General features: G+C 45.0%; 1 long non-coding RNA gene across 3 annotated transcripts in view; it reads left to right on the top strand.

Annotated features, from left to right (window-relative positions):
- LOC121280302 overlaps positions 1-23,334 on the top strand; it is a 66,344-nt gene that overhangs the window by 32,259 nt on the left and 10,751 nt on the right. For 2 of the 3 annotated variants that reach the window (XR_005943587.1, XR_005943586.1), the window contains exons 3-4: positions 18,247-18,363; positions 18,901-19,086. This is a non-coding gene — a long non-coding RNA (uncharacterized LOC121280302). Of the gene's footprint in view, positions 1-18,246; positions 18,364-18,897; positions 19,087-23,334 lie in introns of all 3 variants that reach the window. The other variant, XR_005943588.1, reaches the window with a different exon arrangement.

Genomic DNA, 23,334 nt, shown 5'->3' with positions numbered 1-23,334 from the left:
CAACCCATACTTGACGGCCAAGGAAGGTGCGCTCACAACATGGCCAAACAAGTTTACCTGCAAATCCTTCCAATAAATGCCAATGGCAGGTGGTAAGAGCAGGAATGATTCCTGTTTAGCCATGTGATGGAAAGAATGTTGAAGCCTCTACCATCACTGTCCATGCCTCCAAACTAAAATGTGCACGTTGCCACAGTAACTCAGACTCCCTGAGTGAACTGCAACACACCACAATAATGACTACATTTCAAGAATGCTTCATTGGCTGTAACGCACTTTAGGTCATCCTTTGGTTGTTTTGATGAGTATTAACTGCTTCCGCTGGCAGAATGTTCAGTAATGCAGGTCTAAGGTTATTGGCAAAAGAACAAGAGGCACCATGAATCATAGAAGGGTTACAGCATAGAGGGTGGGCTTTCAGTCCATTGTGTCTGTGCAGGCTCCTTGCAAGAAAAACTCATCTTGTTTCATCGAGGAAAACACCAGGAAAAATGCAGTGAGTTGTTGTGGCCTGGAATGCGCTGCCTGAAAGGGCAGCGGAAGCAGATTCAATAGTGGCACCCAAAAGGGAATTGAAGGGAAAAGGATTACTGGGGAAAAGCCTGGAGAGACTGGGACTAATTGGAGCTGGCATAGGCAAGATCAACCAAATGACCTCCTTCTGTGCTGGTACCATTCTATAACTCAATGAGTAAAATAATCCTCCTCAACTTAATCAGAGAGCTTGATGGTGAGACTTGTCTAATTGGTCGTTAATGTTGGTACAATTAGAGAATAGATAGCAATCGTCATCAGCGGCTAATGGTCTCTTGTGTTCTACATTGAGATGAACATGTTATAGTGAATCAGAATCCATGCCCAGTCAGCCAGCACTCCAGCTCCTTATTCTTATGCATTAGGACATGGAAAGATTTGACGGGCTGGGAGCCTATGTAGGTCAGTAAGCACAAGCACTGTTAGTACGCCAGTAGTCACTGCAGGTCACACATGCTCATCCTGCTATTCTGTTGGAGGACCTGCTGGAGTCAGCGGAGATGTAACTTGGCAAAGGGGGAGTGCTTTAAGGAGGGGAGAGGAGAGGAGATTTTTTTTCATTCATTCCTGGTAAGACCAGCATTTATTGTCCATGCCTAATTGCCCTTCAGAAGGTGATGGTGAGTTGCTGCAGTCCATGTGGTGTAGGTACATCCACAGCATAGTTAGGGAGAGTTTCAGGATTTTGACTCAATGACAGTGAAGGAACGGTGATATAGTTCCAAATCAGGATGGTATGTGATGTGGAGGGGAGGCTTGAAAACAGGTGGTGTTCCGCTGTGCCTGTGGCCCTTGTCCTTTCTAGGCGGTAGAGGTCAGAGGTTCACAAGGTGCTGAAGGAGTCTTGACAAGCTGCTGCAGTTCATTTTGTGGATGGTTACACATTGCTGCCACTGTGAGAATGAACATTAAAGCTTGTGGATGGGATCAAGTGGGTTGCTTTGTCCTGGATGGTGTCTAGCTTCCGGAATATTGTTGGAGCTGCACTTGGCAATTGGCGAATATTCCAGCACATTCCTGACTTGTGCCTTGCCAATGGTAAAAAGACTTTGGGGGATTAGGAGGTGAGTTACTCATCACAGGATACAAAATGAAAATGCCCAGAAAATGATGTTCTATATGTGTTCTAAATAAACTGCTTGTCCTCCAATTCTGTGATTGCCACTTTGGCCCTCAGTGTGTTTCTGCCCATTCTTTACAATCTGCTAGATTGTCTGACAATATTGCCGAAAGTGATATCTACATATCAAGTGGCCAAAAGGAGCGAGCAGCAGAAAATTTCTATTGGTGAGTTGGGGGAAGGGTGGGAAAAGCCCGAATGGCACACTGGACTAAAACATTAGTCTCATTCATTGCTCAGATCTGAATTTGAATGCAGGCCAAACTGATGAGATGATGGTCCTGAATCATTGCCAGCTGTTTACATCCAAGATGAAACAAATTAGGGATCAGCTTAAACCCACTCTCAGTAGGCACCAGTCCATAAAAGCACAAAGCTCATATTTCAGCCTTAATTGGCACTAAACTGGCAGAGATACTAGCCAACAAATACATAGGATGGCAGCAAATTTTACATTGAATCAGGCCATTCGGCCTAACTGGCCTGTGCTAGTATAGAAACAGAAAAATGCTGGACAAACTCAGCAGGTCTGTCAGCACCTGTGGAGAGAGAAACAGAGTTGACGCTGCGGGTCCGTATGACTTCTTCAGAGCTGGGGTCCGTGCTGGTGCTTATGCCCCACACAAGTCGCTTCCCATGCTATTTACTTCATGTGTCCCTAATAGCCTTGGCTTCTTTTCTCTCTCATGTACTCACTCGGATTTCACGTTAAATTTGCCAATGTGTGATGAGTGGAGAAATAGCATACATGAGTAAAGTAGGGCTTGGGTGGGTGAAAGAAAGGCTTTCACATATAAACAATTCTCACCGCTTATAGTGGATGTGCTGGTGCTGACACACATCACCCTTGGGCCAGCTTAGACCCCCACCTGCTGCTCTCATGATGCTCAGAAGAACTGAATAAATGAAATATGCACGGCTATGTACAACAGCATCTTGAATGTATATAACACCTTTAACTTAGTAAAACATCAAGAGGTGCTTCAAACAAAATCTGTCATTGAGCCACAACAAGAGATATGAGGGCAGATGGCCATAAAGAGGTAAGCTGTAAGGAGCAGATTGAAGGACGTGAGAGAGATGGTGACGTTCAAGTAAAAATAAATCCCAGTTATCAAAGTTCAGCTTTGTAAGAGTTTTGATGTTCGAGAACATTCCTTAGGTAAGTATTGCTAGAAAGCTGGGAAATAAATTATGATAAGTGAAGAGTACAGGTGAAAGGGTATGGCGGAAATTACTATACAACCGAGATGGAAGGTTGAAATAAAAATAGAAAGTGCTGACTAAACTCAGCAGGTCCAGCAGCATCTGTAGAGAGAGAAGCAGAGTTAACATTTTGAGTCCAATATGAAACTTCTTCAGAACACCTCTTCTTTGGACTCTTTCCTTTTCACATCCCGAAGAAGTGTAATATAGATATATGCACATCACAGGAGAGCTCAATAAACAGGTCTGCTCTATGGGATTCAACACACACAACAAACACCACCAATGCAACCTGCTGGTCACATACTGCTTCACATCCTGGCTCCATGCTGACATGTGTACAGCATTTGCATAGTCTCTTAAAGGGGTATCGCAACACCCAGGAGTTGGTTAGAATATCGCCACCACAGGAAGTAGTTGAGGTGAATAGATTAGATGCAATTGAGGGGAAACTAGATAAGCTTGAGGGACGAAGGAATAGAAGGGTATATTGATGGGGTTAGATAAAATATGATGGGAGGGAGGCTCATGTGGAGCCTAAATACCAGCATGGACCATTTGGTCCAAATGGCCTACTCTGTACGTTCTATATAATTCTATGCAATATAAGGTAGAATTGGCAAGGTCCTGTTTTGGCAGCAGACTGTGTGTACTGGAAAATCATGAGCAGGTTGGTCACATTGCTCAGCTGTTTGTGTAAGACATCAGCAGTTGTGTGTGGCTGAGCAAATTGAGGCCTTACTCTCTGGCCATTTTACACACAAGATCCCTTATGAAGTTATTCGTAGTCTTAGGCAGTTCAACAGTAAGTATTTATTAACCACTAGAAACCACGTACATAGGTACAGTCAATGTCCAAACTCGGAAGCGTCTCCATGCTTGCTTCTACACATGGCTTTGTCTGACACTACACTGACCCCTAGGTGCATGTCATGTGTTCTCTTACATCACTGTGTGGGCAGTATTTTTCTTTAATCCTTTCACGGGATGTGGGTGTCACTGGCTAGGCCAGCATTTACTGTCCATCCCTAGTTGCCCTTGAGAAGGTGGTGGTGAGCTGCCTTCTTGAATCGCTGCAGTCCATGTTGTGTAGGTACACCCACAGTGCTGATAGGGAGGATTTTGATCCAGCGACAGTGAAGGAACGGCAGTATAGTTCCAAGTCAGGATGGTGAGTGAGTTGATGGGGAGCTTGCAGGTGGTGGTGTTCCGATGCATCTGGTGAGTTCCTGCAGTGCATCTTGTAGATGATACACACTGCTGCTACTGTTCATCAGTGATAGAGGGAGTGAATGTTTGTGGACATGGTGCCAATCAAGTGGCTGCTTTGCCCTGGATGGTATCAAGCTTCTTGATGTTGGTGGAGCTGCACTCATCCAGGCAAGCGGAGAGTATTCCATCACATTCCTGACTTGTGCCTTGTTGATAGTGGTTTTGGGGAATCAGGAGGTGAGTTACCTTCCTCAGGATTCCTAGCCTCTGACCTGCTCTTGTAGCCACAGTATTTATATGGCTAGTCCTGTTCAGTTTCTGGTCAATTGTAACCTCCAAGATGCTGATAGTGGGGGGTTTCAGCGATGGCAATGCCATTGAATGTTAAGGGTTGATAGCTAGATTATCTCTTGTTGTGATGGTCATTGCCTGGCACTCGTGTGGTGCGAATGTTACTTACCATTTGTCAGCCCAAGCCTGGATATTGTCCTGGTCTTGTTGCATTTGTACATGAACTGCTTCAGTACCTGAGGAGTCGCAAATGGTGCTGAACATTGTGCAATCATCAACGAACCTCCCCACTTCTGACCTTATGATGGAAGGAAGGTCATTGATGAAGCAGCTGAAGATGGTTGGGCCGAGGACACTATCCTGAGGAACTCCTGCAGTGGTGTCCTGGGACTGAGATGATTGACCTTCAACAACCAGGACCATCTTCCTTTGTGCTGGTTATGACTCCATCTGCCATTTCTACACTATCCTCCCCACAGTTCACAATGCGTCCAAGTTTTGTATCATTTGCAAATTCTGAAATTGTGCCATCTGCACCAAGACCTAGGTCATTAATATATATCAGCAAGATCAATGGTCCCAAGGATGACCCTTGAGGTACTCCAGTACAAACCTTCCTCCAGCATGAAAAACATCCATTAACCGCTACCCTCTGTTTCCTGTCACTCAGCCAATTTCGTCTCCGTGGGCAGAATTTTACGCTACCCCTCTGGCGGGCTTGTGGGCGGGAGGGGTGAGTGTAAAAACTCTTTGATGGCCTTCCCACCAGATTCTCGCCTGCCCCCACCTCTCTGCAATTTGGACTGGTGAGGCCCGCTCTTGTCTCAATTGCCTTAAGGGCCATTGCCCCCCCCCCCCCCCCCCCCCAGCTTTCAGGCTGGTGGGAGGCATTCTGGGGCAGCAGGGAAGCCTGAAAATTAACCAGATTCAGGCCTCAAGCGGGAAGGTGGTGGGGGGGAGGGGGTTGCACGGTGAGGGGTGGGTGTGGTGGAGACTCCATTAGCAGCCTTCCTTTTAACATCGGGTGGCCCCCTCCACCGAAGGTCCAGTTCCTGCAGGTTCTCCCTCCACCCCCAGTCTCCCCAGCAACACCACCATCCCTTCTCTGCCTAACCGCCTGGGCCTCACCTCCCCTCCCACCCCGAGACCCCCCACGCTTACCTGGTCCCTCCCCCCAGGACTTTGGCTCCAGGGGCTGCATGCAGTCCCAATCCTGTCCACTACATCTTCTGGCACTGCAGTGACTAGGGAGCTGCTAGCCAATCACATTCACCGGCAGCTCTTTTGGAACAGGACTTGCTCCTGGCTGAGCATTAAATGTCTCCGGGGCAGCCATTATGGGCAGGGATGTGTTTGCCGCCAATTCCTCGGATGGTGGGGTAGCTCAGGCAATCTAAAAATCCTGGCGCATTTGTTACTATCCCTTCTATTCCATGAGCTATAACTTTGCTGTTGTGTGGCACTGTATTAAATACCGTTTGGAAGTCCATGTATACCACATCAACAGGATTTCCCTCATCATGTCTCTCTGTTACCTCATCAAAAAACTCAGGCAAGTTGGTTAAAAATTATTTTCCCTTAACAAATCCATGCCGGCTTTCCTTAATTAACCTGCATTTGTCCATGGAACTATTAATTTTGTGCTGAATTATTGTTTCTAGAAGTTTCCCCACCACTGAAGTTAAACTGCCTGGCCTGCTGTTGCTAGGATTATCTTTCCACCTTTTTTTGAACAAAGGTGTAGTATTTGCAATTCTCCAGTCCTCTGGCACCACCCCTGAGTCTAAGGAAGACTGAAAAATTATGGCCAGTGCCTCTGCAATTTCTATTCTCACTTCACTCGGTATCCTTGGTCCAGGTGCTTCATCAATTTTAAGCGCAGACTGAGTGACCGCTTTGCAGAACACCTTCGCTCAGTCTGCAAGCATGACCCCGACCTTCCTGTCGCTTCCCATTTCAATTCACCACCCTGCTCTCATGCTCACATGTCCGTCCTTGGCCTGCTGCATTGTTCCAGTGAAGCCCAATGCAAACTGGAGGAACAGCACCTCATCTTCCGATTAGGCACTTTACAGCCTTCTGGACTTAACACTGAGTTCAACAACTTCAGACCATGAACTCTGTCCTCCATTTTGATCTTTTTTTTCTATTTTTTTTCTCATTTTTCCCTTTTTATTATTTATATGTCCATAGAAGACTTTGGGATAACCTTTTATGTTAGCTGCCAGTCTCTTTCCATACTCCCTATTCACTTCTCTGATTTGCTTTTTCACTTCCTCTCTAAACCTTTTATATTTTGCCTGGTTTTCCATTGGTTTATCCACTTGACATCTGTTATAAGCACATTTTTTCTTTTTTATCTTAATCTTTATCTCTTTTATCACCCAGGGAGCCCTGGGCTTGTTTGCCCTATTGTACCCTTTTGAGGGCATATACCTCGGCTGCACCCCAATTATCTCTTCTTTGAAGTTAGTTCATTGTTCAGCTGCTGTTTTTCCTGTCAACCTTGGATTCCAATTTATGCAGCACAAATCCATGCTTAAGCCCATTGAAGTTGGCTTTCCCCCAGTTAATAATTCTTACTCCAAACAGTTCTTTATCCTTTTCCCTAGCCAACCTAAATCTCATGATACAATGATCACTGTCCCCTAAATATTCTCTTTTTGGCCCTTTGGCCTACTTGGTCCATCCTATTCCCAAGAACCAGGTCCAGCAGTGTCTCCTCTATTCTTGGACTGGAAACCATGAAGAGGTTTCTCTGTTAAGCACCATTAGTGAGAAAAGAACTAGATGTGTAAATTATAATCAGAGTGCAGAACCCAAGTGTGAAATACTTTCAAACGAGGAAAGTTATTTTGAATTAGTTGTTTGATAGTACAGAACTTGAATATTGCTGAAAAAAGAGACATGTCAAAACTTTTTGTCTTGCACTCACCAGGACACTTTGCAAGGATAACAATATAAGGGGAAAATAACAATTTATACCTGTATGTGAAGATTGATTGCCATTTGCTAACTCATTCCTCAGGGCAATGCCTTGACCAATCAGGGTCAAGCTGGCTAGTTTAAACTTCAAGCAATGCTTGGCACTTAACTGTCAGTAACCATCACAGGTGCATTCTCCATGGCAATGCCTCTACCAATCAGAGCCTACTTGCCAACCAACCAGCACTCTCTTCGCATACAGTATAAATTGTTGTTTTCCCTTATATTGGTGTTCTTGCGAACTGTCCTGATGAGTGCAAGACAAAAAGCTTCAATATGTCTCTTTTTCAACAATACTATTTTGAATTATTAAATGGCAATTGGGGGTTGGTTAGCTCAGTTGGCTAGGCGGTTAGCATGTGGTACAGAATAATGCCAATAACATAGATTTAATCTCTGAACCAGGAGGGGCCTGCCTCCCCGACTTGCCCCATAGTGATACATGGCATGAGCCATGAGTTGCAACCCTTGGACAATGAGAACCATATATGGGAGAGAGAAAAATGGCACGTGCCATTTTGCATTAGAATTCAAGAATTCTATTGCAAAATGCATCCAGTTCACAAACTATCCCTGTTGAAGAATCACTCTCTCAACATCCAAATAATAGCTTCATTTAACTTACACCTTCAACCATCAGGGAGTGATAGTTAGCAAGGAACCTATAAAGCCAAGATCCATAAAATGTAGAATCTGAATACTGACTGACACATTCAAATCTCTACGGTTCAAGATACACAGCTCCACTGCCTAACTTACTAATAGAAATCATAGAATGATACAGCATTAATGGAAACCATTCAGCCCATCTTGCCTGTGCTAACTTTTTGAAAGAGCGACTTATTGGTCCCACTTTCCCTTGCTATTTCCTCATGGTCCTGCAATTTCTTTTCCCATTTTAAGTAAGTATCCAATTTCCTCTTGAAAATTATTATTGAGTCGGCTTCTACCGCCTTTTCAGGCAGTACATTCCAGACCATAACAACATGCTGCTTTAGATAAATGCTCCTCACCTCTCCCCTGGATCTTTTGCCAATTATCTTAAATTATGTCCTCTGGTTTCTGACTCTCCTGCCAATTTCTTCTGATTTACTCAATCAAAGCCCTTAGTTATTTTGAACTCACCGATTAAACCTTAATCTCCTCCACTCTAAGGAGAACACACAGAGCTTCTCTCATCTCCCAAGGGAACTGAAAGAACTCCAGTTTCAGGCACAGGGATGTAGCAACGTCAGCTGACTGATCCTCAATCATTTTCCTTTAAAGAAGGAATATTGCAGGTGAGTTGCGAGCAGCTGGGGTAAGGAAGTCTGAAACAGGCCCTATGTGGCCATTGTGCTGTGCAAGAGCCTACTCATGTAACACAGAGTAGTCTCCCAACAGTGCAGAAGGCAGCTCCGTGCCCTTCGCTTCTACTGTAAAGAAACGTGTGCGACTTATTTTGTGACCTGGCTTCAGTACTTTGCCTGCCCATAATGCTTCCATAATAGGTTTTTCTTCATCCCACAGTGTCTTAGTTGCCCAGGTGATTTTCCAACAAGATCCACAGCGATTTTGATTTCCTTTGCGAGAATGCAGCAGAGGTGTCACAGTTGAGAATCACAGAATCTCACAGCATAGAAGGAGGCCATTCAGCCCATCCCACCTTTGGCAGCACTTTGAAAGAGCTATCCAATTAGTCCCATTCCTCACTGATCTTTCCCCAGAGACCTGTCATTATTTTTTTTCCCTTTTCGAGTATATATCCAATCCCCTTTGTGAAAGTTGCTATTGAATCTGCTTCAACCAGCCTTTCAGGCAGGTATTCCAGGTAATATTAAAACATCAACAACAACTTGCATTTTGCATAGCACCCAAATGTAGTAAAATATTTCAAGGCTTGTCACAGGGAAAATTGGACGTGAACAAAAGAAGGAAAGGTAGGAGGGTTAAGAATCTTGGCCAAATGCTTGATTAAAGGAGGAAGGAAATCCCATTTATTTAAATCACTTCTCTTAATAGGACACTTTTACAATGGCTTGCAGTCCAATTGTTAGAAGACAAGTGCAGTTATTTAGTGCACATAAGCTTCCTGTAGCATTTGCTTTTAAGCATTAAGACAAGGTTTTAGAGCTTAAAAAACATGCTCTTTATTGCAGAGTTGTTTTGAGCTAATTACGTGGAGCTGTCAACCTTACAAATACTTCCAGGTCACAGGTAGGTCACAGGAAACTTCCTGCACTTGACTATGGTTGAGAAGTTAATATCAATGGTGCTGCATTGTCCTGCTCAACAGAAAATAAATTTTGAAATAAAGCTTCTTATGAAGTGCTACGTTTCCAGTGTTCATGATTCAAAGTTAATAATAGCTGAAAACTAATCTCTGCCATTCCCTGTTGTTTGGGTAGCAAAATTGTTACTCATTCAGTTGATGTTTTTGTTTCCATTCTGAGGCCCCAGTTGCTGTGTTGGCTCCTTGAGTGATTGATATTGCCCAAGGTCTTTTACTCAGCTGCACTCTCTTTGGCTATAGTTTGCTCTCTGTGGACGGACTGGGAAGCTCTCAACATATTTCAGAGTATTACAGAAGGATGATGTGGCACAGATGGAGGCCATTCAGCCCATCTTTGAAAACTCTTTGAAGGGGCAATCCATGTATTCCATTCCGCTGTGCTTTCCCCAAAGTTCTGTCAGCTTTCCCCCTTTACATTGTCATAAATCCCCGTTTGAAAGTTATTATTGAATCTGCTTCAGACGCTTTCCTACAAAGGTTGAGCATAACTGCATTGCTTTCGTATTCTATGCCTCTGTATATGAAGTCAAGGATCCCATAAGCTTTTTTAACAGCCTTCTCAACTTGCTATGCAAACTTCAAAGACTACAGGTGTTAAGTTGGATAACACCAGAAAAATGGCACAGAGGTAAAGATGCACAATGAATTATCTTTCTGTTTTGCACCCATGTCTCTGGTTCCTCAAAAAAAGATCATTGGAACACCCATTCTGACATTATAGGTTCTGAAATCCACCCAATATTTCCCATGTGCTGATATCCATTCCATTTTTGCTAGGCAGGATTCTGGCAACAATTTCTTCACAAAGCTTAGCAAGCTTGTTGCTAATACTATCAGAGAACATTGAGTGAGGGAAAAGGGCCGTTGTAGGGTTTTCTCTCAGGACATTTCTGCTATTTGGCAGCTAATGAGTTCTTCCTTTCACTGTTGGTTTGAAGCAGCTGGCATATCTCACACTTCCATCTGTTTTATTTTATTCATTCACAGGATGTGGGCTTCGCTGACTGGGACAACATTTATTGAATATCCGTAGTAGCCCTTGAGAAGGTAGTGGTGAGCTGCCTTCTTGAACCACTGCAGTCCACATGGTGTAGGTACACCGACAGTGCTCTGAGAAAGGGTGTTCCAGGATTTTGACCCAGTGACAGTGAAGGAGCGGTGATACATTTCCAAGTCAGGATGTTGAGTGACTTGGAGGAGAACTTCCAGGTGGTGGCGTTCCCATGAATCTGCTGCCCTTCTTCTAGATGGTAATGGTCATGGGTTTGGAAGGTGCTGTCGAAGGAGCCTTGGTGAATCCTGCAGTGCATCTTGTAGATGGTACACACTGCTGCTACTGTGCATCGGTGGTGGAGGGAGTGAATGTTTGTGGATCTGATGCCAATCAAGTGGGCTGCTTTGTCCTGGGTGGTGTCCAGCTTCTTCAGTGTTGTGGGAGCTGCACTCATCCAGACAAGTGGGGAATGTTCCATCACACTCCTGACTTGTGCCTTGTAGATGGTGGACAGGCTTTGGGGAGTCAGGAGGTGAGTTACTTGTCGCACAATTCATAGCATCTGACCTGCTCTTGTAGCCACAGTATTTATATGGCTAGTCCAGTTGAGTTTCTGGTCAATGGTAACTCCCAGGATGTTCATAGTGGGGGATTCAGTACTGGTAACGCCATTGAATATCAAGGGGCAATGCTTGGATTCTTTCTTGTTGGAGATGGTCATTGCCTGGCACTTGTGTAGTGCAAATGTTACTTGCCACTTGTCAGCCCAAGCCTGGATATTGTCCAGGTCTTGCTGCATTTGGGCATGGACTGCTTCAGTGTCTGAGGAGTTGCGAATGATGCTGAACATTGTGCAACCATCAGCAAACATCCCCACTTCTGACTTTATGATGGAAGGAAGGTCATTGATAAAGCAGCTGAAGATGGTTGGGCCAAGGACACTACCCTGAAGAACTCCTGCAGTGATGTCTTGGAGCTGAGATGATTGACCTCCAACAACCACAACCATCCTCCTTTGTGCTGGGTATGAGTCCAACCAGTGGAGAATTTTCCCCCCAATTCCCATTGACTCCAGTTTTGCTAGGGTTCCTTGATGCCACACTTGGTCAAATGCGGCCTTGATGTCAAGGGCAGTCACTCTCACCTCACCTTGGGAGTTCAGCTCTTTTGTCCATGTTTGAACCAAGGCTATAATGAGGTCAGGAGCTGAGTGGCCCTGGCGGAACCCAAACTGGGCGTCAGTGAGCAGGTTATTGCTAAGCAAGTGCCGCTTGATAGCACTATTGATGACCCCTTCCATTACTTTACTGATGATTGAGAGTAGACTGATGGGGCGGTAATTGGCCGGGTTGGATTTGTCCTGCTTTTTGTGTACAGGACATACCTGGGCAATTTTCTACATAGCCTGGTAGATGCCAGTGTTGTAGCTGCACTTGAACAGCTTGGCTAGGAGCGCGGCAAGTTCTGGAGCACAAGTCTTCAGTACTATTGCCAGAAATTGTCAGGCCCCATAGTCTTTGCAGTATCCAGTGCCTTCAGCAGTTTCTTGATATCACGTGGAGTGAATCGAATTAGCTGAAGACTGGCATCTGTGATGCTGGGGACCTCAGGAAGAAGTCGAGATGTATCAAGCACTCAATATTTCTTGCTGAAGATTGCAGCAAATGCTTCAGTATTATCTTTTGTACTGATGTGCTGGGCTCCTTCATCATTGAGGAGAGGGATATTTGTGGAGCCACCTCCACCAGTTAGTTGTTTAATTGTCCACCACCATTCATAACTGGATGTGGCAGGACTGCAGAGCTTAGATCTGATCCGTTGGTCATGGGATCACTTAGCTTTGTCTATCATTTGTTGCTTATGCTGTTTGGCATGCAAGTAGTTCTGTACTGTAGCTTCACCAGGTTGACACCTTTTTAGGTATGCCTGGTGCTGCTCCTGGCATACCCTCCTGCACTTTTCATTGAACCAGGGTTGATCTCCTGGCTCAATGATAATGGTAGAGTGGGGGATATGTGGGCCACGAGATTACAGATTGTGTTCGAGTACAATTCTGCTGCTGCTGATGGCCCACAGCGCCTCTTGGATTACCAGTCTTGAGATGCTAGATCTGTTCAAAATCCTCATGACCCTTCGGACTCGAAACGTCAACTCTTTTCTTCTCCGCCGCTGCTGCCAGACCTCCTGAGTTTTTCCAGGGTAATTCTGTTTTTGTTTTAGTACTTACAAAACTAAGGTTCAAATCCCACCTGAGCAAAAAGGGAACTTTGAATAAGAAGCCTGGAGTTAAAAGTCTAATAATGACCACTTTCAGTTGCCATAAAAGCTGATCTGGTTCATAAATGCCACTTAGGAAGGATATCTGCTGCCTTTACTTGGTCTGACCTAAATGTGACTCATGACCCCCAGCAATGTGGTTGACTCTGATGTCCCTCAGTTATGGGTGGGCAATAAATGCTGGCCCAGCCAGCAACACCCGCATCCTGTAAAGAAAACTAAAAAAATTCTTTGCTCATCAGAAGCAGGTTACAGCAGAGGTATGCTGGAGGCATAGGCTTTCAATCCCACTGTCAATTTGTCGTTTTGAAGATGTAGTAACTTTTTGTCTCACTAATTAAACTCTTACAAAATAGTTTCAAGTGATCACGTTCCAGAATAATTTTCATTCCAATGATATAACGTTGGAATTTGGCCAAAACCACAAACAATGACCGAGTTTTTTTTTTCAATCTCAACATAACTTATCTCTCCTTCCATTCGCAATCAAGGCCTAAGCCTCGTGCACTGGATGAATTCCTGCTCTTTGGGATGTCTTGGAGTTGATATATAAATATATCAATGCACTTTTTTTCTTTGTGGGTTTTGTTGTTTGGTGTCATGTTCCATTCTCTCAAGCTTGTCATGCTCAGGAGGTACGTTATTATTGATGGTAAATTATTTTATCACATTCACACTTGAGTTTTTTTGACCTCTGGCAGATCCTGTCCATGCCCCGTGCGATGACAACGTCTTCCTGCAGTAGGTTACAAGGTGCAGTATTTACTGGTGGCTCAGTGGTAGGACCCTCACTTCTTATTCAAAGGGTCATCAATTTGAATCTACCTTCAGGGAGTTAAGTGCAAAGTCCAGGCTGATGCTCCAGTGCAGTGTGGAGGCAGTGATGTACTGTTGGAAGTGCTGTCTTTTGCTAAGGCCTTAAACCATGACCCTACCTGCCCTCTCAAGTGGATGTAAAGGATCCCATGGTACTAGTTCAAAGAAGAGCTGGGGAGGGTGGGTGGGATCCTTGCGGTTTCCTTGCCAACATCATTAAAACAGACCAACTGGTAATTAATTTCATTGCCATTTGTGGGAGCTTGCTGTGCATCCTATATCATAACAGTGACTACGCTGCAAAAGTAATTTATTGGTTGTAATGTGCTTTGGGATGTCTTGGAGTTGATATGTAAATGCAAGTGTTTTCTTTGTGGGTTTTGCTGTTGGGTGTTATGCTCCATTCGTCACAGTGTGAAGGCTGAACCATCATTTTTGGATCCACTCTATGTTCTTCAATTTCAATGGAAATAGTAACTTTTCCACTTCTTCAAATGCTTAAAAGCTAAAGATTACCATGAGTGACTCTGAAAACTTTGAGTGATTGGAAATTACTCAGCAATTTTAACGGAGTCGTTAAGGTTTTAATTTTAAATGTCAATAGCTTGCTGATTAACCCTTCCATTAGAATAGCAGCCTAAGGAAAGACGAAGGTCAAAGCACACACATGCTAATGTTACACCCTGCCATTTTTAGGCTATAGTTACTTAAAGTGCCTCACAAATCCCTATCATCTCTTGTCTTTGCTAACTCCATCCCACAATCTCCAGGCTTTTAAAACCCAAGCTCGATGTCATCTATTCTTGATTTACTTCAGTTTCCATTTTACCCTTTTCAACTTCGGTGGTCTCACTCCACTTTAAATTCAGGCCCTAAATCCCACCTGACCCTATAACTTTAGAGCAGGGGAAAAGCAGAACCCTTTTCACTGACACTAAGGCGAGTGTAAACACCCCTCACTTTGCTCCAGTTTCATATATTAATTGTCCTCAGAGCTCATTCTACATTAATCACAGCCTTTCAAGGACTACAGGAGTATTTCCTGTAGTGTCCATATGCGAACAGGCTCATAAACTATGGTCAGAAAGGCGCAATGTGATCGGTGCAACTTTGTTAAATGACAAACAATAATTGAGGTAACTGCGACAGCATCACCGACAGTGCAGCGTTCCCTCAGTATTAGACCAAGGGCAGAATTGTCCCAGATTTGCACTAAATGCAGTAGCGGGCAGGCCAAAGGATGTTTTACCTGCCGGCCGCAATGGCAGCTTTTCGCACTTTACGATACGTTTCCCACCTCGTTCATTATGCAGCCACAGGAAACAGGCTGTCTCGCTGGCGGGCAGCCTCTGAATCGCCTGCCACACCGTTATCCCACCGTTTCTTCACTCCAGGTGCTACATCTAAGCTATAGCTGCGCACACAGTTCTCAGCCCAAGACATAGGGTCCAGTGAAGTCATGGCCCTGAAAAACCAAGAAGAGTTCGGTGACCCGTCACTGGAATGCCTTTTAAAGCCCCACCGTGATGTCCTCCACCCCCGCTCTAACCACCACAGGAGGTCCAGCAATCTCCCCACTCCAGCTTGGGAGGCGGTGCCAGTGGTCAATGCCATTGATGCGCAAAAGAGGTTGGCCATCCAGTGCAGAAGGAGGTTGAATGATCTCATCTGTGTCACCAGGATAAGGCAACCACCTTATCACTCTAAACTCAAACACTCACAAGCCCGTCACACATTCACTGGCATCTCACTCACTGCCAGTTCAAGGGACGTCAGCACTCACTCTCTCACACACACCCTCACATCCCCATCTGGCCTCATCTCCTCTGGAGACCGTCTCCTTAGCTTTCACCATCTTGAGGCCACTTGCACAGATCAATATGTGTCCCCACACACACCTTGGGATACTCCCCTTCCCCAGTAATGCCCTTGCCCTGCAACCTTTTCCCTTGCCTGAGGCCTCTTCTCCCCCTTCCCCTAACAAGCCCTAGCCCTGCAGGCCAGGGCTGGACTGATAGGTAGAGACCTGCCCGTGAGGCTCCCTAAAAGTGATGTGGTGCTGCCTGCGAAGCCTGGCGCTGACGACTGCGAGTGCTGCAAACAAACCTCAAAGTCCCCAGCGAAGTGCAGCTCACCAGGTACACGTCGCTTATGTACAGTTGTGAAACACCCACCAGCCAACGTCCCTGGGTGATACAGTGTGGGGGGATGATTCCAGTGAGCAGGGATTATAATTATATGCAGATGCGTTAAAATGACATTCCCAACACCCAGTGGTGAGAAACATGGCCATCCATTGACGGGCAGAGTGGACTATAGCAAACTGGCTTTTGGCCTTCCTGCCATATTGTCCACACACGCTCACCATGATGCCCAATGACAACATGGACGGAAAATTCCGGGCTCAAGACTCTGGAATTGAGCACACAATCATCAGACTTAGGGGTGTGAACGCTGTCCACTAAACAACAGCTGATACTTGGCTGAGGTAACCAACACAGCACACCACACTTCAGCAGCACTGTAGACTTTTCAATGGAGTAGGCACTTTCAAACCGGATTCATTCGAAAATGAGCAATGTATTATATCTATCTTAAAGTGGAGACCAAACACATGACCTTCTGACAAGCCCATGTAGCAGCGAATGCTTCTTTCTCTATCAACGCATATCTCTGTTCAGACTCTGTTTGTAAACTAGTCTGCACGTTCCTTCTATCTGTATCTGAAAGAGCACAGCTCCCAATCCTGTGGAAGATGCATCAGCAGTAATGATAGTGGGTAGCTCTGAGTCATAGTGAACCAAAATATTAGGTGATATCAGCATCTCTTTGATTTTCTCAAAGGACCTCTGTTGTGCTTTCTCCCAGCACCATATGTTGTCCTGTAGTAGCAGCTGATGTAGCGGCTTATTGATGACAGCTAGGTTGGGCAAGCACTTTCAGTACCTACCATACCCATGAATCTCTGGAGCTCAGCCATGTACTGAGGAGCTGGGAACTCCACAGTTGCTCCTGTTTTCTGTGGATCAACTCTGGCACCAGATGCACCCACAATATGCCCAAGGAACTTGACATTCGGTTGTGATAATCTCCTCTAGTCGTTGCAGCACAGCTCACATTCGAGTTTCATGTTCTGTCTGAGTGGATTCATGGATCAGGACATCATCCGTGTGACAAACAACTCCATCCAGTCCTTCTTGGATGCTTGACATTATCCTCTGGAAGATTTCTGGCATTCGTGTGATGCCAAAGGTTAGTGCATTGAAGGAAAACCTCCCAAACGGAGTAAGGAAGGTTGTGAGAAACTTAGACTCTTCATGGAGATGTAGTTGCCAAAAACCACTATTTGCATCTAGCTTCATGAAGACCGACTCTTTCTCAAGTTTAGCTAAGTTCTTGTTCTAAGACAACTTAAGATGAACTTCCCATTCAAACTGCTTTAGAAACATAGGAAATAGGAGCAGGAGTATGCCATTCAGCCCTTTGAGCCTGCTCCACTATTCAATATGATCATGGCTGATCCTCTATCTTGATGCCATACTCCCGCTTTCTCCCCATACCCCTTGATTCTTTTAGTGTCTCGAAATTTACCTATCTCCTTCTTAATTATATTCAGTGACTTGGCCTCCAAAGCCTTCTGTGGTAGAGAATTCCACAGGTTCACCACCCTCTGAGTAAAAGAGTTTCTCTTCATCTCAGTCCTAAATGGCCTACCCCGTATCCTGAGACTCTGACCCCTCGTTCTTGGCCCCCAGTCTGGGGTCATATCATCCCTGCATCTAGTCTGTCCAGCCCGATCAGGATTTTATACATTTCAATGAGATCCCCTCCCATTCTTCCAAACTCCAGTAAATACAGGACTAGTCGGCCCAATCTCTTCTCGTATGACAATCCTGCCATCTGAGGAATCAGTCTGGCGAATCTTCACTGCACTCCCTTTATGGCAAGATTATCCTTTGTTCAGCCGTGTTAGATCTACACAAATTCTGATAGGTCCTTTGCGTTTCGGCACTGGGACTATCCCCAAGCACCAGTTTGTTGGTTCTGTCGCAGGTGAAATAACCCCTTACTTCAACATGGAGTCAGTCTGCTCCTTTACCATTGGCAAGAGCAGATGATGAGCTTTTCCTGGGTGTAAACAGACACACTGGCTTCTTTTCTGGGCATAGAGGGATGGGATATGTTGTCTTCGGCTTTCCCAGTCTCCTGAGCAGCTGTGGGGATTCAGCTCTGAAGTTTTTTGGCTAGCCTCCCTGGCTTTCCAGGTCCTCTACGCTGCAAGTTGGTACAGCCCTTCCTGCTCAAGAGTGAGCAACTCTGATTCTGGGTTACGTACAATGTTTCTGTGAACTCTTTCTCTCGATATTGGAGGGTTGCATTCAGTCCTCCTATAACCTCGAGCTCTAGTCTTCCCAGCCTGCATGGTATTTTGTATGATGGCTGGAGAGAGTTTCAATCCAACCACGGTTCAGCATCAGAAAGAAATGAAACTGCTGCATCTGTGTCTAATTTAATGTGCGTCTTGTTTCCCTCTATTAGGATACCAGCACTGCAGTCGCTTCTGCTTGGTTCCCGGATCTCTCCAAGGAAAGGCACCTCAATATCATGGATATCAACTGCCTCATGGAACTTGCCACTTTTCAAAAGCTCCCCTTTGTGAGTATTCTGTACAGGCTTCTTGTTACAGCACATAACCTGGAAGTGGCCCATCTTTCTGCATAAATATTATAGTTAGCTGGGCCTGTTGATGGATGCTCCTCCTATCTACCCTGCTTTTTTAAGACGGCTTCACTGTTAATAAATTTGGCATACTCAACTGAGTCAGCTGCTTTTGACATAGGGCTCCCCCATTACCTAAAAATAACAGATCAATTTTGCTTCTTGACCTCAGCTTGCCTGCTCAATTGGATTGTCTTTGCTAAAGTTAGGTCATCTCTTGACTGCAAGTGGCCAGACAAGGCATCATCCAGCACTCCCACGACAATTATGTCTCTTATCAGCTCATCATTTAAGGTGCCATACCCCAGTTCTCTGCAAGTCTAGACAAGTCATTTATAAATGTATTAACACTTTCCCCTTGTCGTTAGGTATGTTTGTTCAGTTTAGTCCACTCAACAATAGTATTCTTTCTCAGATTGAAGTATATATCAAGTGATTTGATTCCTTCATTGTACTTGACTTTTATCTCAGCAGTACCCTGCCTGATGAGAATATCATCTACGCAGCAACCCATCGCATACACCAACGAATTGACCTGCTCACTGCTCTCCTTCGAAGCAAGGCCCAACACAGTTCAATATCTGGAAAATCTCTGATACTAATTGAGCCATGCTTCTGCTTGGTTGGGGCCTGTGACTTCCTCAAAGCTTTCCAGTAAAGGTAGAGACTTTTCCATAACTATTCTTTCGCATGCTGCCACTATATAGTATTCTTGGTATTGTTGGACAAATACAGAGTATTTATTGAGCCTACAGAGGTTTATAAAACAGGAACTTTAATGAGACACATATCACTGTGCTGGTTGTATCTTAAACAGGCTGCTTGTGATGATGGACACAGTACCTGATTAGTATATTACACCATTAGAATAAACCCCTTATATGACGCCTTATATAAAATGAAGAATATTGGGGTGTCTGAATGTCCCCTCTTGGAGAGGTGGGACACTTCATTTTATTTAAATAAGGGAGGCACATTGCAACTGATTTAAAACTGACTGTTACTGCATGGGTTTCTTGGGGAGGGAAGAGCTGGTGGTTCCACAAGTGCCTTTTGCAGAATTCCTTGTGGGTGCAAAGGAGCAGGAGAGCTTCCTCCCAACCGATCAGGCCGTCAGCCTCCCCCAGCCTCTCTATTCCGCTGCTATGATATTTGACCTCCTTCCACCACCGTACCCTTGCAGCTCCGACCACCTCTCACTTCCCCTAGCACCAATAACCTATCTCCCAGGCCCAGAAGCCAACTTTACCCCCTCCCTCCCCGCAACAACTGAGCTCCCAATTGCCAAGAATTCTCCTTGGTTGTGGAGTTCTCCCACCCATAGGCTGGGCTATTTGAGTGACTGCTGGAAATGAAACAATAAAGTTATTGTACAATCCTGTTGTCGAGTTTGCCAGGACCTCTGCATCTCTGAACTAGCCTGGTTCTTCAGTTATTTTCAGCCCATAAATACCAGGCCTCCCCATAAATACCAGGCTATTGTGACTGTGAACTGCTTTAAATAGAGACAAATTTCTTTTCCCTAAATAATTTGAGTTTGGAAAGCTCCTTACAGACTTGAGAATGCATTGAATCATCCAACATGGAAAAGAGGCCATTCAGCCCATTGTGCCCATGCCAGCATCCACCCTGTCAAGCCCCCTCAGAATCTTAAATGGTTCAATAGGATCACCTCTCATTCTTCAAAACTCCAATGAGTATCGATCTGAGCTTCTCACTCACTTAACCTATCTATGTTCCTTTATAGACCTCTTTATCCTCCTCACAGCTTGTTTTCCTACCTATCTTTGTATCATCAGCAAATTTGGCTACATTTGTCAGTCTCTTCATTGAAGTCATCAATATAGATTGTAAATAGTTGAGGCCCAGCACTGATCCCTGCAGCACTAGTTACAGCTTGCCAACCTGAAAATGATCCATTTATCCTGACTGCTGTGTCCTGTTAGTTAGTCAATCCTCTATCCAGACGACTATATCACCTAACACCATGAGTTCTTATTTTGTGGAGTAACCTTTTATGTTCCACATCATCAAACACCCTTTAGAAATCCAAATACACTCCATCTACTGGTTCCCCTTTATCCACCCTGTTTGTTCTATCCTAAAAGAACGCAAGTAAATTTGTCAAACACTTTTTCCCTTTCACAAAACCATGTTGACTCTGCCTGATTGTATTATGATTTTAATCATACAAATCTGAGATAATCATCTCCCTAATAATGGATCCTGGCATTTTCCCAATGTTAGATTAACTGATCTACAGTTTCCTGCTTTCTGTCTCCCTCCTTTCTTGAGTAATGGTGTTACATTTGCAGTTCTTCAATCCACTGGGGCTTTTCCAGAATCTAAGGGCAGGATTTTTACCTTGTTGGGTGGGCCCAAGAGTGGCCACGAAACCAACCATCACTCTCAACTGGGCCCTGACCGTGGTTTCACGCTGGCTGGCCAATTAACGGTCAGCCAGCATGAATCGCGCACTACAACGCTCAGCGCTGCCTGGGTGGGGGGGGGGGGTGGGGCTGGGGGAGGTGGGTGAGAGTGGAAGTCAGCGCATGCACTGGGTGCGCTTCCTGAAGGCACAGAGCTGCCTGAGGGAGCTGAAGACTTTTAACATTAAAAACACACGGTTGAAAAATAAGGAATGTATGTCCCTTTATGTGACTCTTGTCACATGAGCAGGGACATGTTAAAAATTAGTTCTAAAAGTTTTTATTATTTTTTTAATCACTGGGCGAAACCTCATCCCGCTCTTGGATGAGCTTTTGCAAAAAATGCCAAGGTTGCATGGCCTATTCACCCACCCACCAACCGAACGGTTGGACGGGCAGTGAAAAATTCAATTTAATTATTGGATTAAGGGCTTTAATAGGCCTCCTGTCAGTGGGCGTGCTGACACTTTACCCGCGCCCGCCGAGTGAAATATCGCGAGAGTGTGCGGTGACATCGGGACGCTCGCCCAATATCATCACCCATTGCTTTTCTCCCCTTCAGGTCAGGCGTGCACCCGCCTAACGAGGGGAAAATTCTACCCTGAGGAATTTTGGAAGGTTACAACCAACATTTGACAGTGCAGCATTGCCTTAGTACTGCACTGGAACATGAGCCTAGATATTGTGCTCAAGTCCCATAGCACGAGCAAGAAAGTACCAGTGTACATGCGCATATAGAGCAATAAGGGCTCTCTAACTATCTGTTAGGTGCCAGGTGAAGCAGGTAAAAGAACCATCTATGAATACTACCACAGGTTGGGCAGGGTACAGCAGTGTAGTAGCTATGAAAGTGCATGAGCAACCCAGTCATCAGGAATTCAAATGTCCACATGCCAAGCTGTGAAGTTGAGTGCTGGACTAATAATCTGCGGGCTGGCAACACAAAACTCAACTGTGTTCACGAGTGTCCTTCAAGGAAGGGAACCTGCCACCTCCTTCAGTTGAGAACAAATATGACTTCACTTCCACGTTATTTAGTTGACACTTAGTGCCTTCTGCAGGAAGCCGGCAAATAATCGCTACCAGCTCACAAAAAATATGGACAACCATTTCAGGTTAAACTTACATTATCCAATAATTAGTGATGCCCCAAGGCAAGTCGATGAAGTTAAGATACAGATCAGCCATCATCAAATTGAACAGTGGAAGAGACTTGAGGGGCTGAATGGCCTCCTCCTGGAGCTACGTGTCCTCCCTATGTGATCGTGCACAGCTTCAGGTGAATTTTTCTTGCATGCTGTTATGTCAGGCGGTGCCATTTTAACCCAGTTATGTTTTGTGTTATCAATTGGACAAGAACAAGTTTGGCAAAGATTGTTTGACATGTCAGATTTTGCTCTAATTATCTCAGATCTGGTGCAGCCTCTCTTATCGTCATTTGACCAACACACAAGAGGCCTCTGAAAGAGCCCAGGACTCTTTAAAACATCAGCAGTGTCACAAGGCAATAAACAGAACTTTTTCTCCCCCTGACTGCCCCACCTTGTAGGCCGCTCTTGCTTTGTCATGACACCTCACACATCTTCAGGAGGCTTTGAGAAAGGAGCAACCACGGGGAGTTAAACAGATGCCAGGATGGGGGCAAAACCTGGCAGACAAGGCACCTCACGCCGCCGTGGAGTAACTACTGGCAGCTGGGTGTACAACTGCTCAGCGAGAGCCACGGGGGCAGGTGGTCTGGCTTCTATCTCAGGCAGTGTGAGGATTTGCAGGAGAAACAAATCCAAAATGAGCATTTAAAAAAAAACCCTCATCCTCTCTTTTACTAGTAATTCAATGAGAAGTAAACAGAACCATGGAGTTATACAACACAGAAGAGAGTCATTCAGCCCATCATGCCCTTTGAGAGCGCTATCCAATTAGCCCCACTCCCCTGACCTTTCACCATGGCCCAAAGTGGTGAAAGCAGAGACCATCAATGAGATCAAAATGAATTTGGATGGGCAACTGAGGGAACTAAGTTTGCAGAGTGGTGGAATGGGACTGACTGGATTACTCCACAGAGAGCCAGTATGGACTCAATGCACCAAATGGCCTCCTTCTATGTCATTATGACTTTATATTTCAAGACTTTGACTGCAACTATTAAAGCTTTATTATTCAGCATGAAATAATACCACCCCTTTAACAGAAAATGCCCAGGAAAGCACCGGGCAGCTGTTAGTTTGGCTGATGATCGTGCCTTTGGCCAGAAGCTCCATTGTTGGCTCAGTTGTTGATTGTGCTTCGTGGTGAAGTACTCACAATGGTACTCTGTAGTTTAAAAGTATCTGAATTTATAATATCAGCCAGGGCTCAGTGGGCACCACTCTTACCCCTCAGTAAGAAAGCTATGGTGTAAAGTCCAACTCCAGGGACTTGAGCACATAATTTAGGTTGACCCTTCCATGCAGTACTGAGAGAGTTCTGACTTTCAGAT

The sequence above is a fragment of the Carcharodon carcharias genome, chromosome 7 (genome assembly GCF_017639515.1).
Source record: "Carcharodon carcharias isolate sCarCar2 chromosome 7, sCarCar2.pri, whole genome shotgun sequence".
In the NCBI taxonomy this organism is placed as follows: Eukaryota; Metazoa; Chordata; class Chondrichthyes; order Lamniformes; family Lamnidae; genus Carcharodon; species Carcharodon carcharias.
The sequence above is the reverse complement of the archived record's forward strand: the minus strand, read 5'-3'. Positions and strand labels throughout refer to the sequence as shown.